The sequence below is a fragment of the Mustela lutreola genome, chromosome 12, assembly GCF_030435805.1.
Source record: "Mustela lutreola isolate mMusLut2 chromosome 12, mMusLut2.pri, whole genome shotgun sequence".
Taxonomy (NCBI): Eukaryota; Metazoa; Chordata; class Mammalia; order Carnivora; family Mustelidae; genus Mustela; species Mustela lutreola.
In genome coordinates, this window is record NC_081301.1 from 14,065,273 (window position 1) to 14,086,430 (window position 21,158).

The 21,158-nt window shown below is 44.8% G+C and overlaps 1 long non-coding RNA gene across 3 annotated transcripts in view; it reads left to right on the forward strand.

Moving 5' to 3' along the window:
• The window catches only part of LOC131812834 (uncharacterized), a 39,615-nt gene extending 24,176 nt beyond the window's left edge, over positions 1 to 15,439 (forward strand). For all 3 annotated transcript variants that reach the window (XR_009346498.1, XR_009346500.1, XR_009346499.1), the window contains exon 6: positions 15,284 to 15,439. This is a non-coding gene — a long non-coding RNA (uncharacterized LOC131812834). The remainder of the gene's footprint in view (positions 1 to 15,283) is intronic.
• Positions 15,440 to 21,158: the final 5,719 nt, after the last annotated feature.

A 21,158-nucleotide genomic window follows, 5' to 3' on the forward strand; every position in this document is an offset into this window, starting at 1 on the left:
GGGGCTCCCAGGAGAGGGGCGCAGATGGAAAGACCACCCGCGCCGGCAAAGCAAGTGAGACAACGTAATTCATAGACCTGGAGCATGGCAGGTGTGCAGAGACTTCAGTCCCTGGGGCCAAAGGCTCGTTTCTGGGGCCAGCCTTTCCCTGGTGCATTGAATGAATTAAAATGAGTCCCTGAGGTAGTGGCTGAAATTTCTGTCTCCTGTGAATCTGGCTTGGTTTTCAGCTTCATTGGATTTTAATCAAAGGCCATTCGGAGAAGTGGTTACGACCCTGGGGGACTGGCTGATGAGTAAAATGGCCAAAGGGAGAGGGCAGGCTAGATCCCCTGAGGATGCAGAAAACCAGCAGAGTTTAGCCACACGGGCAGACCACCGCTGCTCAGGAATGTCCTGTCCTGCCCCTCCTGCGCGGGCCCTGCGGCTTTGCACTGGGCCCTGAGAGCTGGGAGAGATTTAGAGATCAGACTGGACCTTGGCCTGGGAACTCCCCTGGACTGGACTTCTCATCTGGAGACAACCTCATTCTGAGCCCGGGTAGGCTCACCTTGGAAAATTAGATTCTCTCCTCTTCCCACACTCCACCAAAGGGGCTGTCCCTGGGGCTCCCAGGTCAATGAGGAGATTGGAGTTCCAGTAGAAAACCTCCTCCAGGCAGGGCACTGGTCCTAATAACCCTGCCATTTACTGGGAGCCTCCCCTGTGCCAGGCACATGCCCACCGAATATTGTGATGCCCACTTTAAAGATGCGGAAACAGATCCAGCATGGTGAAGAGGCTTGCCAGACCCCACACAGCACACAGCTAGGGAAGCTGTATGCTAAAAAGTTAATTTCACCTCTAAATATTTCAGATCATATTTCTAAAAGATAAGGACTGGGGCACCTGGGTGACTCAGTCAGTTAAGTGTCTGTCTTTGGCTCAGGTCATGATTCCAGAGTCCTGGGATGGAGCCCTGCATCGGGCTCCTTGCTCAGTGGAGAGTCTGTTTCCTCACTCTCCCTCTGCAGCTCCCCCTGCTTATGCTGTTTCGCTCTCTCTGTCAAATAAATGAAATCTTTAAAAAGAAAGAAAGAAAGAAAGAAAGAAAGAAAGAAAGAAAGAGATAAGGATTTTTACAAAACAAATACCATTATTCTGCCTGCATAAAATTAACAAGAATTCTTTAAAATATCAAATACCTACTGTGTCCACATTCCCCCCCTACCCGTGGCTCGTTGCTAGTTGGGGTTTGTACTGGGACTATTCATTGTGATAGGTGATGCGTTGCCTCACTTTATCTCAAATCTATAGGTCCCCTCTCCATCTCTTTTCTCACTTTGTAATATTTTTTGGATGTAACCAGGTAATTAGTCCTGTGAAATTTCCCACAGTCAAGATTTTACTGATCCAAAGCAGAAATTTGAACCCAGATATATTTCCAGAATGTATGGGCTTTCCAGGACAGTGGCTCTACCTTTTATAGTATCATTTCTCTGTGGCAGTCAGTCATTCCCAACACACAATTGATCATAACACTCATCTGCTTGAAATCCATCATCTCAGGGTAAAATCCACCGTCCCTTGGAGCTAAGGCTCCAGAGGACCTGGTGCTGGGCCGCTTCTCTGATCTTGAAAATTCTTCCTGATTGTTGTGGTTTGGCCACGTTGGCTCTCTCCCTGTGGTTAGAATGCCTAGAGCACAAGGCAGGTTTAGATTCTTCATCCAGACTGCAGGTCCCACCTGGACACTTGCTCTGGGTTCACGGAGCTATCATAACTGGCTTCCTGCCCCATCCCCCGTCTGAACAGGTTCCTTGCCCACGTCTGCAGCCCCAGGAGCTTCCATAGGTGAACTGAGAGGGAACCCAGGGTCCAGGAAACTTTGCTACCCAAACGGCCCCTTCTTCCTCCCTCAGTGGGCACAACCCTACCCTCTCAGCCAGTGTAGACAATGCAGAGTCTGGCGTTGGCCCCTGCTTTGAGCTTCCTCTCCAGGATGTCTGATTCCTGGGTACCCACAAGTTGCTACTTGGCTCTGAAAATTACTCACTCAGCTCAATCTGTAGGGTCTGGCATGGAAGGTACCCCCATCCCCCAACACACTTGGCCTTCATTTCAATCTATAGATTCCCCTATCCCATCTCTCGTTTCCCTCATTGCAATATCTGGTGGATGAAACCAGGTAATTAGTTCCATCAAATTTCTCACAGTCTGAATTTTGCTGATCTGAAGCAGAAACTTGAACCCGTTGCTGCCACACGCAGCTCTCAGAGGTCCCCACCCTTCATGAGGTGGCTCCTGGCTGACCCTTCTTACCCCTGCCTCCATCCCCTGCCCCAGTCTTGGGGAGCACTTTGTGTTCTCCTCCAAATCACACCCTGAGCCAGCCTGGGGTGTCTCTGATTGAACATGGCTCCCAGCCAGTCTGCCTTGAGCTTTCAGAACAGCCGCCATCCTGAGTCCTCCACATCTTTGTGGACACTGAAATTTTAAGTTTCTCATCTCTCCACTCGGCCCAGGCTGTTATGAGCCTCTGTCCATTCATTCACTCATTCATTCATTCCTCAGAAACACAGACCGGGCCCTTCTCTGCCCTGGGCAGGATGCTGGGCTTTGGGGCTGGTGAGCCAGATGGATGGTGGGTAGCTGCAGGTGCTCAGGCCATCTGAAAAGAGATGAGCCCCATGCAGAAGCCACGCAGTGTGATGGGTGCTACAGTATGGGGATGGACAGACAAGAGGCTCTGGGAGTGTAGGGCCAGGGGTCCGGGAAGGCTTCCCAGAGGAAAGGCACTTAGGATGAGTTTTGGTGGATGATTAGGGTTTCAGTGGCTCTATCGGTTTGCCAGAGCAACCATAACAATGTTCCTCGAATGGGACAACTTCAATAACACCAGTTTATTGGCTCAGAGCTCTGGGGGCCACAAGCGCCAAATCAAGGTGTCAGCAGGGTTGGTCCCCTCTGGGGGCTGTGAGAGAGAGTCTGCTTGATGCCTCTCCCCGATGTTGGTGGTCTGTGGGCAGTCTTTGAAGTTCCTTGGCTTCTAGAAGCATCACCTTGATCCCTACCCTTGTCCTCACATGGTGTTCTCCTGTTTGTGTGTCTGTTTCCAAACTTCTCCTTTTATAAGAGCCCCCCTTGAGGACCTCATTTAGACTTGACCACTTCTGTGAGACCCTATCTCCAAATAAGTTCACGTTCACAGGTACTGAGGGGTAGGACTTCATTGCGTGAATTTTGAGGAGACACAGATGAGTCTGTAACATCAGGGGAAAGCGGTGAGGGGGAGGGGGGATGGTGTGTGTGGGGTGTAATATGTACAAAGTCTGGAGGCAAGAGAGCACCATGAATCCAGGGAAATGAAAGTTGTTGGGTCTGACTGGGTGGGTTTGGGGTCAAATGGCGGAGGCCGGAGGTGAGGCTGCAGAGGCTGGTTGGGGTCGGATCTGGGAGAATCTCAAAGACTTGGAGAGGAGTCCGCAGCTTGTCCATGAAGAAGAAGGAGCCATGAAGAATTTTACACAGGGTGTGGCAGGGTCAGAACTCTCTTCCTGTGGGTCTGGGGGTCTCAGCTGGCAGACCTGGGGGAGGCAGTGGTGAGAGAAAGCAGACGGATTTCAGAGAGGGGGGTTGAGCAGGGCTTCCCAGTGGGTTGGTTGGAGAGGGGTGAAGACAAGGGAAGCTTCAGGATGGTGTCCTGGTTTCTCTTTCATCTGGGTGCTGGGGGCCCCACCCGTGGTTGAGGCCTCAGGAGAAGCCTGACATGGAGGCCCCCAGGCTCAGACCCTCTTTGTGGTAACAGACAGCAGAGAGCCAGTTACTCGCTGGGAACTGGGGAGTCATTCTGTGAAGGCTGGGAGCAGCAGGGACAGAGTGCCTGCTCTCAGTGCAAGAAGGACGGAAGGTGTGGTCCGAAAGACTCACTTGGCAATGGATCCTAAGTGGCTTTTATCCCCTGTCTTTTATGGCATGGCGTACCCAGAACATGGCCCACACTTGAAGCCTGGCATCAAGGATTCCCCAGGGTCTGCTCCAGATCTTGCCAGCTGCAAGCTCTTCTGTCCCTGCTCTCCTCGTGATGAGCAGAACAACCCAGTGTCCCACCTCCATCCTGGGTAGCTTAGCCACTCCGTCTCTTCTAAACGTTCTCCTAGCTTTGTGTGATGTTCTCCTCTCCTTCCGGCTCCTCTTGTACATCTTTTATCTCCCCTAATTATATTACGAGCTTCTTGATGTCAGGCAAAAACACTGGACTCACCAATGTCATCCCATTGTCTGCACATAAGAAGGAAGGAAAGAAACAGACATTTATTGAACACCCATTAAACACCGATCAGTATATCACAGGCTTCAAGAGTAAATTCACAGTTAATCCTTACTGCCTTTCAGTGTTGGTCTTTGAAGTCAGACTACAGGTGAGAACACAGGCTCAGAGAGAGGGAAGTGCCTTGATCAAGTGACTTGGTAAACTTGTCAGGGCTCTGAAGTGTGTGCCCTTTCTACTCCAGCGAACTGGAGTAAAAGGGCACACACTAGATACAGGCTTGTTGAATGAATGAATGAATGAATGAATGAAATGAAATGAAGAATGAATGAATGAATGAATGAATGAATGAATGAAAAGTGGGAGGGATGGGCTCTCTCATTTTAGGACTGGAAAGGGTGCAAGGAATGAGGGTAGAAATTGTCCAGTAAATGAAGGAGGTGATGAGCTAGGTGTGGAAGGTCATCCTGAGTTCTGTTATCACAGCCCCTTGGAGAGTGGCTGGAGGAACAGGAGGGCCCTGGGCTTCACTGAAGGTGACCTTGGGCAAGTCACTCCCATGGGGAAGGAGAAGACTAGACTATCCTCCATCTGCAGACCTTCTCTTGGTCACACTGATGGTGGTCCTCAGGGACTCCCACCATTTGCTGGCCTCCCCAGAGCTCATAACAGAGGGCAGGGAGTGGGTCAGGAAAGTGGCCCTCACTTCTCTCCAGCAGGGCCCAGATCACCTCAGTAGCTGACCTGTTCAGAGTGGGTGAGACCTTTTCATTTCAATCAGGTCTGGCACGTGATGGGCAGTCATTTCAAAAGGAGCTCAGCTCTCCAATTTGCCTCGCTTCTGCCAAGCTAGGAGAGAGATGCATTTGTTCTCTCTGTGGAGAGAACGAAGGTGGGAGGGAGCAGAGGGTATTAGATTCAATTATAAATAGAGGCTCTTGGAGTCCATTCTCAGGTGTGGAAATGCTGACTCTTTCCCCCTGACTCCTCTGCTTTTAAGCCACAAAGATGTCCAGGCTCCCAGCAGGCTCCTTGGGTCCGCCCCAGCTACCTTTTCCATGCATGCTGCTCCCTTCTCAAAGGGTGAATTAGCCCATGGGTCGGTGATTTTGCCTGCGATATCTCCATTCTCCTTTCCTAAAATAATCACAGTGTTCTCATTCATTCTCTTTCTGCCTTTCCTTTTTTCTCTTAACTGTATTGATGATGCCCTCTGATGGGCTGGGGATGCAGCTTCCTGGGAGAGAGAGGGACCTCAGTTTATACCCCTACTTCTGTTTCGGATTCCCTGAGCAACTTTACTGTGCTAAGCTGGCCTCAAACATGGGCAAGAGACCAACTCACCAAATTCTGTTCGTTAATATTTTGCTGAGGATTTCCGCCTCTGGGTTTACGAGAGAAATTAGTCTGTCATTTTCTGCTAATTTATCTTTCAGGTTTTGGTATCAAGATAATGCTGGCTTTATAAAATAAAATGGGTTGAGAAGAGTTTCAGTCTCTGGGAGAGTTTGTGTAAAATGGCATTTTTCCTTAAGCACTGGGTGGAATTCCTTTAAGAAACCTCTTGGGCAGGCTTGGAGGTTTTCTTTGGGGAAAGTTTCCATGGTGGATTCTTTTTCTTTGGTTAGCTCTTGGTCAGTAGTCAGATTATTTGTCCTCTTATGCCAATTTTAGTAGGCTATGTTTTCTTATGATTTGCCCATTTCAATTATATTTTCAATTTACTGGCAAAAATATAATATCTCCTTATATTTTGAATCTCCTTGGGACCCTGCAGTGACATTCTCCTTGTCATGACAGATACTGGGTATTGGTTATCAGTGCACTCTCTTAATCCTCAGTTGGTTTTGCCAGGCACTTACCAATATTATTAGTACTGGAAGAATCAACTTTTGGCTTTGTTCATCAATTCTATTGTGCTGTTTTCTCTTTCATTGATTTTTGCCCATTATTTCCTTTCTCCTACTTCCTTCTGTTTTATTTTGTTGTCTTTTCTTCCTTCTTGAGATGGAAGCTTAGATCTTTGGCTTTCAGCTATCTTCTCTCCTTGTATATGCAATTGAGGCTAGCATTTTGCCTCTGCACACGGTTTTAGCTGCAGCTCTGTTAGTTTTGAAATGTCATATGTTCATCATTCAGTTGAAAGTACTTTCTAATTTCCAGTGTTATTTCTACTTTGACACAAGAGTTATTTAAAACATGCATTTCTTTACCTTTTTTTTTTTTTTTTAAAGCAATCTCTTGTTTTGGTAGAAATTTGTAGCTCACTTTCACTTTTTTTTCCCTGCAGGATTTCAATTCTTGAAATTTGATGAGATTTGCCTTGTATATATAGACCAGCATATGGTTAATTCTGGCAAAGTAAAGGATCAACCTCAGGATTTGTTGATGAACTCAACTGTGCTTTGCTCACTTTTGCTATCTGCTTCTCCCTTTATCTTGATCTCACATCACTTAATTCTCAGAGCAGCTCATCCAGGGTCCTTTTAAAGTCTCCCTTTTCAGATAAAGGAACTATAGAATCCTAGTATGTTGGTTAAGGGCGGGGTTTGAATCATGACTCCATTGGTTATTGGCTGTTTGACCTTGAGAAAGCTGCTTAACCTTTAATTTCCCCATTTGTGAACTGGGGATAATAATGGCATCCACCATACAGAGTGGCAGTGAATAAATGAGCTAAAATTTGTAAAGTGCTTAGAAGGGTGTCTGTCATATGGTAAATGCCACAAACATGTTTCTTAAAGAAGTAAATAAGTCCGGGTCTGAGAGGGAAGATTTCCTGACTAAACTGACACAGCTAATGCCACACAGCAGGTTAGTGGAAAAGTTAGAAGTCACATCCAGGTCTGTGTGACTTGAGATGTACTTCTGTCATTGCATCATGCTGCTTCCCAAACTTGACTCCAAATCAGTGACTGGTTCGGGGGGAGCAAGTAGGTATCTTTTTATTTGTCTTTGAGTTTCAGTAGGATCCTGAGCTCAGTGTAGTGTGTGCTATGATTGATGGCATGGGGTGAAGAGGGAGGCACTAGTGACAGGTATGTACCATCCCTGATCTAAGCCAAGGGCCACCTCTTCCTGGAGGTATTTTTAATTACTAATTTTAATTACACAGTGAGCTGTCGGTTCTTTGAAGCTTTTTGAGTCTTGACATCATCACTAAACCTGGAGTTTGATTCCAGACTCTCTTAAGTTTGACTTCATGGGACATAGCTCCTCGGGATTTCTGTGCAGGTGGGAAGAACTTGAACAAGGCTGGAGCTCTTGTCTTATGACTATCTGTACCTGCTGTGGGGGCATTATTATTGTTCCTCTGACCAGATGAGCTCTGGAGGCATAGAATTTCTCTTTGGCTGAACATGTGGAATACTTTCTTTACAAAAATTTGAAGGCTAAGCCGTACCTTGTTCTTCTCTGTGTCTGTATAGGTCTTAGCATCAATCTGGCCACCCAATATAAACTTAACAGATTTCATTGAATTGACTTGGCTTTTATTTTGATGGATGTAATAGGTGAAGTTGTTTCCCCAGAATATCCAAGTGAGTTTATTTGAAGTCAGGACAAAGCTGATGTCTCCATGTTAAGACTCTGGAGACAACAGTTATGCCTCAGACTTGGTTTCATGGGAGGGAGAAGAGAAGGTAGCATTTAATTAGCAATTTATTTTTATTTGACAGATAGCTTTTTTTTTTTTTAAGATTTTATTTATTTGAGCAAGAGTGAGAGCGAGAGAGCACAAGCAGGGGGAGTGGCAGAGGGAGAGGGAGAGTGAGAGGGACAAGGCTGAGCAGGAAGCCCAGCAAGGACTTTATCCCAGGACCCTGGGATCATGGACTGGGTTGACTGAGCCATCCAGGCTCTCCTAATTAGCAATTTCTATAGCAACAGGAATTTAGCAAAAAAGCTTTAGATACTATATATAGTAGTTAATTTAACTCTCAGAAACCCTCCATTGTCATTTTACAAGGCAATTATGTGAGACTCAGAGAGGTTGAATGACTTGCTTGATGTTATACAGCCAGTAAGTAGCAGGACTGGGATCTAACCCCAGGTCAGCATGACTCCAGAACAGATGGTCTTTCCAATATACCATTCTGCCTCAGGTTGTCCATCTATCCACCCATCTGTCTGTCTGTCTGTTCATACATCCATCCATTCATCTATCCGTCCATCCCTCCCTCCATCATCCATCCATGAAACAAAGATTTTTTTTTTTTGAAATTTTAATATAATTTTTTATTTTTTATAAACATATATTTTTATCCCCAGGGGTACAGGTCTGTGAATCACCAGGTTTACACACTTCACAGCACTCACCAAAACACATACCCTCCCCAATGTCCATAATATCACCCCCTTCTCCCAAACCCCCTCCCCCCAACAACCCTCAGTTTGTTTTGTGAGATTAAGAGTCACTTATGTATGAAACAAATATTTTTTGAGTACTTACCATGTACCAAGTAGGCAAGCTCCATGCCCTCATGAGGTAATACAGATAAAAGACAATTAAAGAAATAAATATATAAGCTGCATATCACCTGGTGAATCAATGCCACTGAGGCCTTGGGGAATGCAGCACTGAGAAATAAGTTCAGCTGGAGTCAGGACACCCGGGTGTTAGTCGTGCTCTGCACTGACTCATGGGCTGACCTTGGGCAAAGCACCTCACCTTTTGGGTCTCTGTTTCTCATTAGTGAAACAACAGTTTGGACTAGAAATATGACCTCGAGAGTCCCTGCTGCCCACAATTCTATAATTCCACATCCTTAAACAGTTCTGCTCTCTCATTTCTTTCTTCATAAATAACACTATATGAAATTGCCACAAAAAGCCCCAAACAGGTGCCCAAGGAGCCGCAGAAGCAGATTCCTGGTGTCTGAAATTCAAGGACTTTGTCACTTTGAGTCTGAAGACAATTTACCTGGATTCTGACCTATTTCTGTTTGTCTCTGGTTGTAAGTTTCTCAGTCCCAAATGGTGTGTGTGTGGTGAGCCCAGAGCTACTTCCTGGGAACGAGGTGGGGATTATTTATCAAATCAAGCCCTGCTGTGGAAGCAGACTCTGTGTTTACACCATTCATGCATTCAGCAAATATTGTTCCTATCACAGACAAGGACAAAAGTAAACTTCACCCTGAAAGGTCTGCATTACCACAGGCTTTCAATTCCAGAGACTCTCGAAAGCCTCCTGATACCCCTTTCTCCATATTCATGCGTCTCAACTTGGACCTAAGATTTACCACTGTTGACCATCTCTTGGTCAACAACAATGAAAAAAAAAATTCAGATAGCAGAAGTAATGCATTCCCAATGTTGAAAATACAGCAAAGAATAAATAAGAAAAACAACAACCCATAATCCCACCACCCACAGATAAACACCATTAACATTTTATCGTATTTCCTTCCAGTCTTTTTATGCTTTTCAAAGTAGCTGAAATCATACTTTATAACCTTTTTCTATCTTGCTCTTTTACTTAATGTTATATCATTAAGCATTTTTTCCATGTCGTTAAGAACAGTCCATAAGCATCATTTGTAATGGTGGCACGATATTCCATCTTGTGGAGGCAGTTCAATTTACTTAGCCATTCCCCCAAAACCCAACATTTAAGCTTTTTTACCTATAATATTTTATTTTTATGAATGATACCATGATGAATATATTTTGTACATAAATCTTCGTCCACACATCAGATAATTTTTCTAGGATAGACACCAAGATCTAAAACTTACTAGTCAACTGGGTTTCCAGAAATTTTATACTCCATTTTTACTCTTCTCAAGAGTCTGTGAGGATGTTCAATGACCCACCTCCTTTCGCCAGCATAGACTATTATCATTAGAAAGAAACTTTGCTAATTGGATAGGTGAAAAGAGTATCCATTATTATTTTGGCTTCCATCTCTTTGTTTAGTAGCATGGGCAAATAAATAGTATAACATTTCTTAACTACTTGCATTTATTTACTCTTTCTGGAATTGTCTGTTTATATTTGATTATCTCCTTCTTTCTAGGTGGCTTTTTTCTCTTTGGACTTTTGTCCACAGACATGGTTTCCCCAAATGAACAACAAACAAGAAGAACTTAAGAGCAAATAAGCCTTAAATTGAATCACAATGTGCTCTGTTGTTCCCTATGGAAAAGATGCTTTGGCAATCTGCTGCGTAACAAACTACTCCAAAACTTAGTGACTTAAAGCAACCATGTTATTTTGTGCATGATTTTTGGGTCAGCAATTTGAGAAAGGCTCAGTTGGACAGTTAGTCATTGCACAATGTGGCATCTGCTGGTGCCCTGGTGGGGATGGCTGGAAGCCTGGGCTCAGCTGGGACCACTGATGATCAATAGCCTGCATGTGTTCTCTCTAGCATGGTGGCTTCAGGGAAGTTAGGCTTCTTTCAAGGACCTCCAAAATTCCCAGGGAGAGTAGTCTCAGATACAAGAAGTAGAAACTGCTATTTCTTAAAGTCAGGACCTGAAAACTGGCACAGCATAACTTCTGTTGTATTCTGTTGGCCAAAGCAGCCACCGAGCATGCCCAGGTAAAAGAAGAGTGTATACAGGTCACTTCTTCATTGGAGGAGGGTCAGGGATTAGTAACCATCTTTCATCTGGTACAAGAGTATCTCTATATTCCATGATTAAGTTAGTATGGATTCAGAAGATGGAAGAAGGTAGGGAATAAATGAATCAATGAGTAGATACTGAGAAGCTAGACAATTTGCAGAATGCCACACAGCAGATCCTAGGTGAGCCCAGACTTTCCTCAAGGATTATTATTGCTAGTATTTAGCTCTAGAAACATTCTTTCTTCTAGGGAAGGGCCTTATCTTCCTAATATATGTGGAAACCAGCACTACATGGAATGACACGAAAGATCCAGAATGGAGTCACATTGTAGTCATCCCTCTCCACTCACATGCCTGAAATGACGATGTTGTCAGAGGACAGGTGTGGGGGGAGTGAATTAAAACATCTTGGTCTCAGAGTCAACAACATTGGGTAGTAGATTACATATGCTAATATGCATAATTTTCAAATCCTTATCTTTCTTTCACAGACAAGTGACCTAGAGTTATTAGCAGAGCTTATAATGTCAAGTATTAGAGGCTGAGATTATGTGACATAACTTATTACTCTTCTCCTGAGAATTTAGCCATTTTCCCAACACAGAGAGCTTGGCCCAATAAATACCGGGGTGAGGATTGCCTTGGATTTTGTAATAAGACAGAAAGGATTTCTTTGAGTCATTTTAGTGACTTATTTTATACCAATAAATGTCATTATACAACCTAATACCTCCCATCAATTCCCCAGCATAATCAGAATGCAAAACTTCTCATTCACTCATCCATCCATCCACCCATCCATCCATCCACCCATCCATCCATCCATCCATCCATCCATCCATCCATCATCTAATGGGCACTTTCCATACTTCTGATATGTGTGGAGATACAATGGTGAGTTAGAGAGACATTATCTCAGTACTCACTGAATTGCCTACAACACAGCTGCAGGAAGAAAGGGGTAGGGAAGATAGATTTATTGAGTGCCAGCTCTGTGGCTCAAGTGGTGCACATGATCTGCTTTTGTCCTCACACCTGAGATCCAGGGATTAATACTTAGCCTTTAGAGGGAAGGAAGCTGGGAGTCAGAGAGAGAAGTAATGCTGAAGGTCATGCAGCTGGTCAGTGGTAGAGCTGGGTTGGGAACCTTGGTCTCTCTGACTCAGAGCCACTGCCACAGGAGTGACAGGAGAGGGACACCTAGGGCTATCCAGCTTCATAAGACTTTGTGGTTTCTCATTGATTCAAACCTAGGACTACCAGGTAACTCAGTTGGAAAAACTTGTTCTCACGGGCGTCTTCTGAAGGCAAAGTGGAGCATGACAGACAAAGCATCCTGGTTTGGGACCCAGGAGACCTGAGGTTCTCACCCTGGCACTATGTGACCATGTCCAGTCCATTTGCATTTGGGCATGTGTGACAACTATGAAATGCAATCCTGGGACTGGGGGGTTCAAAGTGGGTGGGGTGAGCGGATGGTGGAAGCAAGAGCAGATTCCTGTCACGGACCTTGAGTCTAATTCCATTAGACTCTACCTGTGTATGGCAGTGGTATCAGGGAAGCTGGGTCTAGTCCTCTGAGGTGGAAGGGGTTGGCCACAGCCCGGTGGGGTGTCAGGGTCACAGCCAAACATGCCAGAGCCCCGTGGAGGGAGATGGGCCCAAGGAATGGTCACTGGACAGGGAGATGCTCAGACTGGAGTAGGAGTTAGCTCATTTGACCACGAGCTGCTCAGTGGCAATTGTGTTTAATATACTCCGAAAAGCAGATATGGAGTCTTTTGTGCTTACAGAGGAGGAGGAGACCTGAATTTAATAATAATGTGATGAAACCAGCCTGATAGACTTCAGCTTGAGAGAAAGCCACAAGAGTCTCTGAGACCATAGAGCAGGAGATGGGCTTTCTAGTTTGGAGACTGGAGAAAGGCTCAGGTCAGTCAGGTTTGAAATGCAGAGTTTCCCCTCCTCTCCCTCCAACTCTCTGGCTTCATCCTTTATCTTGAATGAGGCTCATGCATTGCCATGAGGTATTTGGTGTGGGTTTTCCTTGCTTTGTCTCTTTGCTCCCCTCAGCCCTTTTAATTAGAATTTTTTTTTTTTTTTTTACCTTTTATTAAACTGCAGGACATTTATCTTTATTAACTCTCTCAAATATTGTTTTCATTTTCATTTCTCTCTTTCTGGATCTCCTATCTAGATGTTAGAGCTTCTACCTCCATCTTGATTTTTTTCCTCCCTCCCCCATCCCCTTATCAACCATCCATCCTTCCTTTCCTCCTTCCTTCCTTCCCTATACATATGGCCTGACCGTAGCCCATATCCCTGGAGAAAAATGTTTTTTCTCCTCCCTTCCCTCCCTCCTTTTTTGAGATATAAATGACATACAACATTGTGCAAGTGTAAGGTGTACAATATGTTGGTTTGATAATTTATATATTGCAATATGGTTACCACCTAAGTGTTGGGTAACATTTCTATCATGTCACTTAGTTATTTCTTTTTTGTGGTGAGACCAAGTAAAATCTGCTCTCTTAGCAAGTTTGAAGTGTGTAATACACTATCGCTGACTATAATCACTATGCTGCGCATTGTCTGTCCAGAATTTATTTATCTCCTAGTTGCAAGTTTGTGTCTTAAATAGCTCCCCACTTCGGATCGCTTTTCTTCTAGCAGTTTTCTAAACATACCTCATACTTTCCCACTTTTCTGCCCTTGGTCACACCTTTCCTGGCAAACATCTACTTATATTTTGCAGCTCAGCTCAAGTGCCCCTTTCTCCTACATCAAGTCTCCTCTGACCTTCCTGATAATAATCCTAGTAACTAATGGGTCTTAAGCTCTTGCTCTGGGGCTAGGCCTTGTGATAAACACTTTTCATGCATTTCCTATTTATTTCCTACCACAATCCTGTCACAGAGAGGTTAAGTGGCTTGCAGAAGGTGACTCAATGTGTCAGTGATGGTGAGGAGATTTGATCAGGCATTGGATGCCAGAAGCCATCAGTAGATCATCTGAGCACTTGATCTACTGTCTCCTGCATTTCCAGCTCTCTATCCTGGCAGTACCTCTTTGGGTTATTTGTCATTTGTTTCTATCACTGTCTGTAGCTGGGCCTGGGTGTCTCTCTCTTCACAGCCCAGCATTAAGTCTTGGCTTGGAGAAGATGAAGGAATGAATGGCAAAATCTGTGTGTGCCACTCCTGCAAGATGCTTTTTAAGGATCAGCACTGAGCAGAGTGCTTTACACATAATAGGAACCAACCAAGCAACCAACCAACCAAGCAACCAACCAACCAACTGGTCAGTAAACAAATGAATTAAAGAACCAACCAATCAACCAACTAACCAACCAAGCAACCAACCAACCAACTGGCCAACCAATGAACCAAACAACCAACCAACCAGCTACATTACCTGTCCCAGAAGAAAACTGAGGAAAATGTCATTTCCTTGCTAGAGTTTATTTGTTGTGCTTGAGCATTCATTAATTTGACAAACATTTATTCAGTACCTACTATGAGCAATGTCTGTTTGACTTGATCTTGCAGATTTCTGATAAGGGTTTTACCTCTGTTTTGTGTTATTACCCCCTGGGGCAAACAGGCATTCTATGCCCTGAGGGGTACGCAGGTGTCAGGTGTTTGATGAAGGATGATGTAAGAGTCTGGGAAAGTAGCTCTCAGACCATCTATCTTTGATTCAGAAACAAGGGAAACAAAAGCTCTGGATTCTCTAACTTTATGAACAAAAGATGAGGTATTCATGAGCAAATAGCAGAACTAAGTAAGCATAATACAAAATTAATAAGACAGAGCTTTTAGAGCAAAGTAAAGGAATTAATAATAAACTACTATTTACTACTGAGATTTCAACTCCCTCCCTCCTCAAAAAATAAAAAAATAAAAAAGAACTTATTTGATGACCATACCATGTCAGTTTGGTATTACTTTGGAGTTGTCTGTGTTACTAAAACCAGATTCTCTTTGGTTTATGCTGTCTTTTGCCTACTGATGTTTTTTGATAACTATTTGGCTCAAGATGGAGGCATAGTCCTTAAATAAAACATGGTCTGGTTTACTGAGGGATCAAGAGTTTCTTTGTCCCTCTGCTTCACCTATTTATTTTCATAGCCACGTTAACACAGCCTCATGCCGACCTGTTACTCTTAATTGGCAAGCCTGAGTTGAAAGCAATGGGGGCTACTATTGGTTGCCTATCCAATTACGCTCTTTTCTTTCTTGCTGATTGAATTCAGATTTTGGTGAAGGGCAAGTGCCCAATCTCTGGAGATAAATCAGGATCGCCCCCTACCCCAATGATGTAGATACTCTTCTTCTTGGCAAATGTCATGAGCATGAGACATGAGGGGAAGTCTGCTGGGGAAGTTCAGGCAAAATTTTCCTGTCTGGAGAGAGAGATGGAGGAGGAGAAAGCCTGTTCCCCACTTTGGTCCTCCTTTCCAGGAATAGGAGCTATTTTAGCCCTCTGAAGACCAGACCAGAAGACCCCATGGACCCCAGAGAGGCTGAACAAGGGTGCAGATGCCACTGAACTGCTGAATAAGCCAATCTTGGGCACAGATCCAGACTCCCTGTCATGTGAGATGATTCCATATCGTTATTTCTGTTACTTGCATGATCTGCCCATTGGTACAACTGTTACAAGGACTGCACCCTGATTTCTCCTGCCACATGTGTACTGCATAGGACAGGACTCAGGCACACATGTATCAGGTTTTTCCTTTTGACCCTCTACAGTATCTGATTAGAACCAAGACATTACTGCCTCTGTTAAACAGGCTCAGTACTGATGTCTTTTACCACATGCAATTATCATGCCATTTGCTCTGGGTTGCTGAGACCCTCTCAGTAGCATGGAAAATAGAAAGTAATCTGACTTGTGCCTACCTGCAAGCTACCTTTAGGAGACCTTGGCTTTAGACAGAGGTCTTAGGAGCTGTGATGGTTAATTTTATGTGCCAACTTGATGGAACCATGAATTGCCCAGGTATTTTGCCAGATATTATCTGAGTGTTTCCGTTAGGGTATTTTTGGATGACGTTCCCCTTTAAATAAATAGATTGCATAAAACAGATTGCCCTCTCTTATGGGAGTGGGTCTTGTTCGATCAGTTGAAAGTCTGAATAGAACAAAATTTGCTCCTCTAGTAAATAAGAAGAAATTCCTCTTGCCTGACTGCCTTCAACCTGGGACGTTGGTGGCTTCTCCTGCCTTCAGACTCAAACCAAAACATAGGCTCTTCCTGGTTCCATAGGCCAATGTGTCTCCTGGGTCTCCAGCTTACAGCTGGCAGATCTTGGGACTTGTCAGTCTCTACAATCATGTGAGACAATTTCCTATAATAAATCTCTTTTCTCTCTATCTTATTGGTTCTGTTTCTCTGGAGAACGCTGCTTAACCGAGGAATCACCCAACTCTGAATAAAGCAAGTACAGTTTGCTCCTCAACACAGTGAGAGAAGGAATCTAACTCTTTCCACCTGGCTTCTCTGTGCCAAGCACTGACTAGGTGCTTTTCACACAGTATTTCATTTAGTCTTCCAGCAGCCTTGAGAAGGGGATCCTGCAGCTGCTTCTCATCACTGGAGGCAACTGAGACTCACAGCAGAACAACAGCTTGCTCATGGCTACACAGATGGTAAAGGCAGAGCTGGGATTTGTGGGTTTTCTATTAAATCAAACTGTCTGGGAGATGCTGGAAGCATTTAGGAGAGTGTGCCTTTCTTTGCTTGTTTCCCCATTTGTCCTCAAGGGAACTGTCTGCTCCTTTGTTTGGGGCTGAGACCTACATGGCTATCCAGCTCTGGGTTCTCCCATTGTTCTCATTCATTTGAAAAGCTGAGTGATTTACAAAGACAATTCCTTAGCAGAATCAGCTGACATTTGCAGTGTTTTTAGCAAAATGCAGACAATTCATTTTTAGCCTCATGTGAGAGTTTCTTCCTTCTCCCTACAACCTTCTTTCCTCTTTCTTTATTTTTTTTTTTTTTTTAGTTTTAGTCTCAACATCCCCTACCTTATTCCTTCCACCCATGAAAGCAATTTTAACTTCATGAAACTAATTAAAGTTTTATGTGCCTACATTCCTTTACTGGAGTGATCATAGATTCCTTAGATTGAAATGGAAATGGGCCAAGAGGGAAACATCTTCAGAACTCTCCTATGAAGATGAGGTTATGTGTGCAGTTGTAGAGTGACTGAAGATGTCAGCCAAACCCTGGTTTAGGGACCACAGGACTTGTTAATGGAAACCAAGTTCTTCAGGACAAAAGCCCTAAGAAGGGGAGTCAGGCAGATGCTGATGTATGTGCAGGAAATGTTTGTTGAACAAATGAATGTGAAAATGGACAAATGAGTAAATAAAAAATTATGACTAGTAATAATGAACTTAACATGCTATTGCTAGGGGTGCCTGGGTGACTCAGTTGGTTGAGCATCCAAGTTTTGATTTTGGTTCAGGTTATTGTAAGAAGGACGTTAGGGTTCAAAGTCGATGACCAAGAAAGACTCCTTGGGATCTCTTTGGTGCCAAAAGGTGGTGTTATGAAAACATGGGGACAGAACTGGGGGGCAAAAAGAGCTGCATTGGGGTCACAAGGAGTGGCCCATTGTATACTTTCAAGCTGGGAGGGGGTTAGGGATCACGTAACTCTCTAAGGAATTTTGGAAGCAAGGTTTCTAGGACCCGGAGGGGGCTAACTATTGTTGGGAAAATGTCATTTCTTACTATCCAGTAAAACCTAAGTCATGAGACGCTCTAGATGGACATTGGTGGGACTTACCCTTGGGGGATGAGTGCCAACATGTATCTTGGGGAGTAGAGATAAAGGAAGTTTCTGAAAGAATTTCTGTATGTTGAAGTAGACTTATAGGATCCTGGGGTCTGGGATAAGATTGCCTTTACTCTTAACAAAGTAGTAACATTGAAGAAGCTGAGTTCTTAGAGGAAGGTCACTCTGCCTGTTTCAAGGACTAGTCAGTGGGGTCTAGGTAGTAAGGAAATTCTTTTGCCTCTGTTTCTCACATCAAGGTCATGGTCTCAGCGTTATGAGATTGAGTCCCGGGTCTGGCTCCATGCTGAATGTGGAGCCTACTTAAGATTCTCTTTCTTCCTCTTCCTCTGTCCCTCACCCCCGGCACTCTCTCTCTCTTAAAAAAAAATATATTGATAAAAATATTATTTATGAGTGCTTACTATGTGCCAGGGACTGTGCAAAACAGTCAACAGCCCTTACCTCACTTGGTCCCACCTAGATGTCTTTAAAATAGGTATTATTGCCCTGTTTGGGCAGATGGTGAAATGGAGGCACAGAAAGGTTAAGAGCTTGCCTGAGCACACTCAATAAATAGGTGGAAGAACTGGGATTCAAACCGGGAAGAAGTATTTGACTTCAAAGCACAGGGTCTCTGATTGTTGAGTCCATTTTGTGATTTGCTCACAATCTCTCATTCCCTTCCTCTTTATGCTTCCCTGTAGGTGGCATGTCCTTTCCCATCCCATGAACTTGGGGCTTGGCCCCATGATTTTACTTTGGCTAGTGGAGCATGAGGTACACCCTGTGAGAGCAGCAGCTTTAAAGACACCCAAGTGCTGGGGTGCCTGGGTGGCTCAGTGGGTTAAGCCTCTGCCTTCGGCTCAGGTCATGATCCCAGGGTCCTAGGATCGAGCCCCACATTGGGCTCTCTGCTCAGCAGGGAGCCTGCTTCCTTCTCTCTCTGCTGCCTCTCTGACTACTTGTGATCTCTGTCTGTCAAATAAATAAATAAAAATCTTAAAAAAAAAAAAAGACTCCCATGTGGTTTGGCTCTGCCTCTTGTGCCTTCCTCTTCTCCACCACGTGGAACCATGAGACATGCTGCTCTTCCCACCCCTGGGGCTGGTGCTGCTCTTCCTTCCCTGGGTTCCAGAATGAGAAAAAACTTGGAGCAAAACTGAGCAGGCAGACACATAGAATTGACCCACATTCAGTGACTGGCCCTCTGGTAATGTGAACAAGAAACACATGTTTGTGCTATAAGGCATTGAGAGTTGGGGATTGCTTGTTACTACATCAAAGCTGACTGATACAGCCTCCATATTGTAGAGACTATTGTGCTTTGCTTCCTGGAAGAGGTAGCATGTAAACTCAGGATGGAAAAACTTTTATTGGACTGAGAAAAGGGGAAAGTGCATTCCAGGAGGCAGAAGCTGAGTGAACGGAGGCATGGATATATACACTGGAGTGCATGAAGGCGATGAGCAAAAACAGATTCACAAAGCACCGTGGTAGGGTGTATAGGGAAGACAGCTGGAAAATCAGACCACAGAGGCCACTGAGCAGCCTGCTAGGGATAATGAACTTTATGTTGAAGATGCCAGAGGTTGCCAGGGGCACCACGGAAGGTTCATAAACAAGGAACATGGTGTGCTCAGGAACTTGCGCGTGGTTTCCTGCCATGTGTAGGAAAACATTGCTGGTCACGCCTCCTCGTTCTAATTCCCGGCTTATCCTGTAAACCTGTGACTCCAGTGGCAGCGTGTGCTGGCAGCCAGCGAGCTGATTCCTTTCCACCTTTATCTGATGTCTATCAGGACGGGTGACTCTGTTCTGCTCAGAGGAAGAAAAGTGAAGCCGTCTCAGGAATAATAATAGTGATTTTCTTCTAAAAACAGTTTCCAAATCCTATTTATATGTGTGGAGGAGAGCAAGTTCTGAGGCAGAGGAAAGAAAAGGCCCAATATATCTTAGGCAGCTGTTTTGTGTCAGCAGTGTTGGGCTCACATCCCACTGGACCCTGCACAGAGAACGGTCCTGTACATGCTTTAATATTCTGTGATCATGCCTTAAAATTCTCAATAATTTTGAACAAGAGACCGGTGTTTTCATTTTGCTTCAAGTCCTGCAAATGGTGAACCCAGGCCTGAAGTACTTGACATTGTAGGACTAGGCACTTTTCGCACCTTATGTCCTTTGATTCTCCTGACAATCCTGTGAGATAGGAATTATCATTGCGACTTTGCTGAGGTGGGAACTGAAGCTCAGGGAGGTTAGGTAATTTGCCCCAAATCACACAGCTGACATGTGATGGAGCTGGGATTTGAACCCTGATCCCTTTGTCTCCAAAGCCCTCTCTCCTTCAGCTAATGTGTTCCCACAACATTTCAGTTTTAAAGCACCTCTTTGCCCCCACCCTCATTGTTTCAGCTTGAACTTCCCTAAACCCCATGAGGTCAAAGTCATTCCCACGGAAGAAAAGTGACTGTCCCCCAGCCAGTCAGCACCAGAGCAAGACTGTAGATGAGGCTTTTCAGGCTAGGGCTTCCTGAAGACCACGTTTTGGACAGTAACTTGGTGGAGGCATGTGCATACAGGGCTCTAAGCCAATCCCAGTCCCCTTCATGTCTCAGGGATCACAGCCCCAGAGACCATGCAAAGAGCTCACTGATGACCCAGACCATGGGAGCTCCACAACCACGCTTGGTCCAAAACCCTCACTTTACAGTTGGTGGAATGAGGGGTAGAAGCAAAGGTAGTAACTTGTCTAAATTCCCACATGGGGCTGTGGCAGATCTGCTGCTGGAGCTCACACATTCCTTCTGTCAATCATTCCTTCTAGTACCAGATTCGGTGCAAGGTGCTGAGGACTCGGAGGTGACTAAGAGAGACATAGCCCTGCCTCGAGGATCTGTCTTGTAGGGGATGGACAAGGGACCTAGATTCTCTAACTTCAGGGACCCTCCCCCTGGGCATAGCACCAAGCAGACTGAGCACCCTCTAATGGAAAAGTCTGGGAAACTTCTGACTTAGAGAGGTGGGAACCATTTCCTCAGAGCTGATGCTGGCTTTCAAACCAATTTGCATAAGATGGGTCCTATCCTGTTAGAACAGCAAATTAATAGCTCATTTTATGGATTGAGCAATCAACACCTACAGCCCATTAAATTTAACAACAAATGCTGCTGATGATCAGACTTTCAGCTTGGTCCCACCATCAACTCCAGCACTTCCTTTTTCCTTCCTCCTGACCTTTTCATTTCCTTTCATCTGCCTTCCCGTGAACCCTCCTCCTGGATCCTCATTTTCTCATTAGCAAACATGGTGTTAATTTAACTCCCCAAGTGTCTCTTCCCTGCTGGGGCTAGAAGGTCTTCCTGGTCCCCCAAGTGGGTCCTGCCATCTGCAACGTGCCCCACACTCCAGACATTGGCACGCAAGCTCTTTGGGGGCCCTGGGCTGGGCCATGGGAATGAGCAATCAATATTTTATAAAGGCGTTAAGGTGGTGATGAAATATGCATGAAGTGGTGCGCAGGGAGGAGCTTGCTGACAAAGGAGCGGG